This window comes from Triturus cristatus, chromosome 1_2, assembly GCF_964204655.1.
Source record: "Triturus cristatus chromosome 1_2, aTriCri1.1, whole genome shotgun sequence".
NCBI lineage: Eukaryota > Metazoa > Chordata > Amphibia > Caudata > Salamandridae > Triturus > Triturus cristatus.
Genome location: NC_140580.1, coordinates 1,050,566,321 through 1,050,572,320, shown reverse-complemented (window position 1 = coordinate 1,050,572,320; position 6,000 = coordinate 1,050,566,321). Strand labels below are relative to the sequence as shown.

Sequence of the window (6,000 nt, the reverse complement as noted above, 5' to 3'; positions counted from 1 at the left end):
CAGGAGCCCACCCCGCTGATTGCGGAAGAAACGGGGGCCCACCCCGCAATTGCCGGCTTCGATGCAGCGGGTGCCGACCCCACAATTGTCTTTGTTCTGAAGGAGCCGACCCCGCACTTAAGAATCTCCAAGATCACCACCGCCGGCCCGAGTCCCGGCGCACCAGAAGCGGATGCCGAAGATCACCGCCGCCGGCCCAGGAGCACCGCGCGGGCTTACCTGTGACGTCAGGGAAGCCGCGCTGGTATTGGCGCCGACGGGCGCGCGTCCAGACCCGCCTGAGGGAAGTCCCAGCCCCTGAACAGGAAGTGCGACGCACAGGAGGACTGGAGCCTACCCCGCCTCCCCAAGCGGCAAAACCCAAAGTCCTGGGCCCACGATGGGGCCCGGGTGAATTCGGGAGGCGCCAAAGGAAGTCTGGCGATTGCGACCTGATTTGGGCTGCCACTATCGTGAGGAGCCACCAGAGGAGATCGTGAGAATCCTGGCAGAGCACGGGACAGTCGAGGCACATATCGGTGGCTGTCCCCTGCTGGAAAGAGTCACGGTGAGTGGGGACCTTTGGTGTGCTGGTGGCGGGGGGGGCAACGGGGCACATTGTCAGTGCCTGCCCCCGTTGGTCCTTCTAAGGGGACCCGAGTGGTTGTGCTGGTTTTCCCGGGCTGCCCCGCTTGGCAGTGGGCAGCTGCAACGTTAGGCCAATTTTTGATTTAGTAGCCCCGGAGTGGGGCTCACGTCCAACACGCCAGTGCCCGCATTTGGTGCTAGTATTTTGTTGGGCTATACGGCGGCGCCGCAGTTGTGGGCCGCTGCACCGTGTTGGGCATTTTTCTGTCCCTGAGCTCCAAGTGGGGGGGGGGGGCTCCAACGCGTGCCAGTGACTTGGTGACTTTATTTGACACAACTGCCCCGTTGGACAGTGGGCGGTTACCACGCTTTGGCAGCTCTTAGAGGTAGAGTCCTTGAGTAGGGGCTCTCCTTTCCCTCCCCCCCCCCAGACGCAGTGGCGCCAAAGACTGAACTGCGACATTTGGGGCAAGTAGTGTTGGTATGCCAAGGTGTCCATGCTAACAGGAGTTATGCCTAATAATCCTGCATTGATCCCGAGGGAGACGCCTCATGATTTATGTTTAATGTTTCCATGCCAATAAGGTTGGTGCCTAATGTATTTCTCCTAATGCATTTATGCTAGTAAGGTTGTTGTTTATGCCAATGTGCCTATGCTAATGGGAGTGGTGCCTATGTTCACAGGTTTGGTGCCCAGGATTATGATTCATGCTGATATGATGTTGTCACCCTGATGACCCTGTGCAGAATATGACGCTCCCAGGAATGCCCTGATGCCTGCATTTATGCCTACTGTGCCTATCTAATGTGTCCTAGGCTTAATGAGAGGACCTAATATGTGTGTAGGCTAATGTTGATGCCAGATGCTCATCTGCTTCTGCCTACCCTGTTTCCGGCTTCATGATAATGTTTCTTACTATTGCCTACAAGGTCGGGTTATGTTTATGCCTCATGTTTGCGCTTTGACGCCTAATGGGGTTCATGCTAATGTGCTGAGCTGAGAACAGTTAGTTACCAGTAGCTATTGGTGATGATCACGTGGGGTTTTCCATTTATCCTTTGCAACCTGTGCTGATGATGATTCTGGCAGCGGCCCAATTGGCCCTGCCTTGTAAATAGTCCCCTCTGTACTTGACTACCTGGTGCCAGTTGGCGCCGTGTTCACCACTGTGATTACTTCTTGCTGTGTTTTGCATAATACATGTGCTGTTTTTTTCCACCTAAACTGGTGTGGTCTCTTTTTGTAGTGTTCCTTGTGTGTCGCCTGTGTGTGCTGCGTGGATGGTTTACACATTTCCTCCGGAGTTTGGCACACCCGCTCTGCACCACGCTACCCCGTGTCTAACAGTCCCACTCTACCACACCCACTCCAGATTTAGTGAGCAGTATCACTCTATTGTCTGGCTAACACAGGACATTGAGATTGGATGAACTTCAGCAAAGATTCCCCAAGAGGGGCCCGCTGGGTAGTGCAGTATCCACCCAGCGAGAAGCACGACCTTATAATAAAGTATGCGACTTCATTGAGTGAGGGTCAGTGCATCCTATAACGGATGCCCTCATTGACTGTCCAGAACTCCATCGACCTCAGTGTAATGTTAGTGGACCAGTGGAGCAGCACACCTTGGCTCTTTATTGCTAATAATTGTGGGGAGGATGTTTGCTGGATCGCCCAATTTCCTCTCAATCCCCTGTGTTTCTAGAAACTGTCAGTGCCTTCAGAGGACACCCCATGGGAGCTGATCCTGTGATGGCTCAGAGATATATACAAGGCCAACAGAGAGCTCTAAATATGGTGAGCAGAAGTCCACCAGGGCCCAACCTGGTGGGCGGCGTACCACCCGCTAAACTCTAAACAAAGCCCTTAATTTTCCCAAGAATTTAAACACCCATTGTGATTCATTTGACTTTACTTGAATTGAATCAATGTAAGAGAGGAAGATGCACTGAATGACATAGTGAGAAGCTCACCACTTGCGTGTCTGAATTCACTCATTAGAGATCTTTGTTCTCTCATTAAAAAAATGGACTTTTTGAATCCGAATGCATCATCAGGGGCGGCTTTAGTCTCGGTTGGTGCCCAATGCAACAATCTTTTTGGGCGCCCTCCAATGCCCACCTTCTCCACGGATTCTCTCTCTACCACCCTCCAACAGTGCCCCTCCTCTCTCCATTACCCCTCTCTCACATGCATTTCATTTGGTTTTATGCATTACTTATACCAGTCTAAGGTGTCAGAGCACTTTAAGTCACATAGACCTCATACAGAGACAGTGAATCATATATGTGTAAATCAGTCTATAGGAAATGTTATATAAGATCTTGAGGATTAAAATGTGTAAGAATCCTGTTTTATCCATACTATTAGGCAGTATACTTTAAGAGTGTTTGGTCTGGAGAAGCACAAACTCTGGATTTGAAATATACCACAGTGGTTTGGATTGTCTTTACTAATAAGAATGTATTTCTACCCAAATAAATCCTTTTGGCAACATTAGGATAATGAAAGACTGGGGAACAACATAATGTTCTAACCTATACCATGTAGTTTGCAAGCAGCTCTTTGAAGATAGTTCATAGGCCACTGTGCTATACTAGGATCGTAACTTATCAACTGCAAGTAACAAAGCGATCTCGATGACAAAAGCAGTAACCCATTGAGCTGTCCCCATAAAAAACAGTTCTGTGATATTCATGGTACTTTCTTGTTAAAATTGTTACTAGACAAAACTCTGATCTCTCTCCAGCAGGAACATTAATCACCAGAGTTATCTTGACATTTGTATTGTTGCTTGAAAATTGCTGAACACACAAGGAACTCTGCAGCAGATACTTTTGAGCCCATACGTTATTTAAAAACAGCACCATCAATGAGCTTAGTGCCAGGAGCAGCTGCACCAGTTGCACCTCCCTAAAGCCTGCCCTGGGCATCATTACACTTTGTAACCAGAAAATGCACACAATAAATCAGAATTTACTCGTATTTTTTTCGTGAAACATAATTTTGTGAGATTTCTCTCTGCTACTCAAAGTGGACAAACTTGAAATTTGCCAATATCCCATACCTCTACCTGTCTCCGTTCTGGTCTTATGCTGTATATGGTAAATGACAGCAGAACAAGCAAAGAACTGACAGTGATCAATTCTCTACTAAAACCAAAAACGAAAATGATTATCACAGGATATCCATTCTTTTGGAAGTTAGTCACTCGATAGTTAACTGTTACAATTCTTTGACATGTCTAAATTAGATGGAAGGGGCAGGAGGCCGCTGTGATTGCCTTGACAGCACTGTTTTCTTATACTACACAAGCAGCAAAAAACACCTATTGATTTTTAGAGCTCCTGATTGTGTGACTTCTTTGTGTGCTACAGCTGTTGCTAATGTTAATCTATAAAAGCAATCTGCAGACTCGGTCCGTGGCATTGATTTGCAGAACTTGCATTTTTTTCTGTTTTGGAAGGATGACTTTCAGACCAGAATTTCTCTTGGCATTTATTTGGCAAATGGGGGCTGAGTCACAAAAGCATGCAGGAGTATGGGGTGCAGTGTTACAGGAGTAAACGGTTCGAAATTCTTACTCGCTCTTATATATTGCATGGTACTTTACATCACTATTGCTGGTGTCTTGGAATGGTTCCATTTTATATCCACTTTTTTATTGCATGTTCGGCTTACTGGATGTGGAGGTCCAAGTGCTGGGAGTCTTTCCTTTTAGAAGTATTGAGTAAGAAGCAAAACCTTTATCCCATGCTTTAGACCAGCCAGGAGCACCTTTAACAATATCATGCCTAAAGCGAACCCAGTATTAAGAGAACGAACACTTCCCCACTCTTTGTCTGTTTTATCAATTTTATTGCCGTCATGGGCAAAAAGCAGCATGTTAGACTCTTGGGGCTTCCCCCACCAGTCCTGCAGTTTAAAACTACTCTGTCCATATACAGCAACAAACCATTTCTTCCCAAACTGTAAGACATACTCCTTACAGAGTGAGGGGGCAGAGGCTAAAGTTTGTGTGGGTGCTTTGTTGATGCTACTTTAGCATCCTCTCCAGAGGAACCCAACAGAAGCCAACCACAGAGCTCCCAAAGTAGGAGTGGTCAACATAGCTCCAGATGTGAGCAGATTTTCAGGATGATGATTGATTATGTAAAGAACTTCAAATTAGACGCAATGGGATCCTTTCACATGCAACCTCGGAATCATTCTAGACTTCGAGCTCAAAATGGATCACCAAATCAACCCCGTCACATCCTCCTGCTTCCACATCCTCCGTCTCCTACGTAAGACCTCCAAATGGATCCCCCTCGAGCACAGAAAAACCGTCACCCACGCCATTGTCACCAGCAGACTCGACTACGGCAACGCACTCTACGCCGGAAAAAACAAAAACCTCACCCGCAAGCTACAAAACATCCAGAATGCCGCCGCTAGACTGGTCCTTAATCTACCACGACACTGCCACATCTCCCAACACCTGCGCACACTCCACTGGCTCCCCATCGAGGCTAGAATCACCTTCAACCGGGAGAAAACCCAAATGGTTGTCAATGAACTCACCACTTTTAATGATAGCCGGGTGGTAAAGAAGGCAAACTATCTGGGAGTTAAGATTAACTTGGATCTGGGCCAGGTGGTCAAGTAAAACTTGGAGAGTTGCACGGAGGAAACCAGGAAAGCGCCCAAAAACTATATCACTTACACCTAACTCTCATTGGTAGAACTAATATAATTAAAATGATCTATTTACCTGAATTGTTATATTTTTTAGAGCAATACCGCTGTCCTTCACAAATTTTTGGTTTAAAAAATTTGAAAATATTTTTGAAGAATTTAAATGGTCTTACTCATGGCCAAGAAGAGATTTTAAATTATCACTACCCAGGGAGCATGGAGGCTTGGCCCTCCCTAACTTGAATCTATATTGGTGGGCAACCTCACTCACACACCTTACCACACTCCTGAGCATTGACAGTAGTACAATACAAGCTAAATTTCCTACCCCTTGGGAAATTGTGATTGGTCATGACGCCTGTGGATGCCTTTGGCACCAATTAAGCTACGGGAACTACAAAAGAGTCTGGTTCAAGATATTACTAACCGCTTTTAAAATCTGGGGAGCAATACGGCGTTTAAATGGATTAGGGAGGGTGAATTATCATACTCCAGTATGGCAGAACAGAAATCTACCAGATATTTTCAACTACATACTCTTTAAGTCCTGGTTTGAAGCCGGTATCAAACATATAGGTTGCTTTTATTCCCATGAGGGAACTAGATCATAGAGTGAATTGACATCTAAATTCGGTCTTACACATAGGGATTTCTTCAAGTACCTGCAGATTAGGGATTTTCTACCAAAAAATGGGCTTCTGCCTGGCTAGATCCGACCCTCCCTGTCAATGCAGCAATGGGTGGCACGGCTGCTGGCT

At 46.6% G+C, this 6,000-nt stretch overlaps 1 long non-coding RNA gene across 1 annotated transcript in view; it reads left to right on the top strand.

Moving 5' to 3' along the window:
• The first annotated feature begins 270 nt into the window (after positions 1 to 270).
• The window catches only part of LOC146868643 (uncharacterized), a 28,058-nt gene continuing 22,328 nt past the window's right edge, over positions 271 to 6,000 (top strand). The window contains exon 1 of the long non-coding RNA XR_014963173.1: positions 271 to 547. This is a non-coding gene — a long non-coding RNA (uncharacterized LOC146868643). The remainder of the gene's footprint in view (positions 548 to 6,000) is intronic.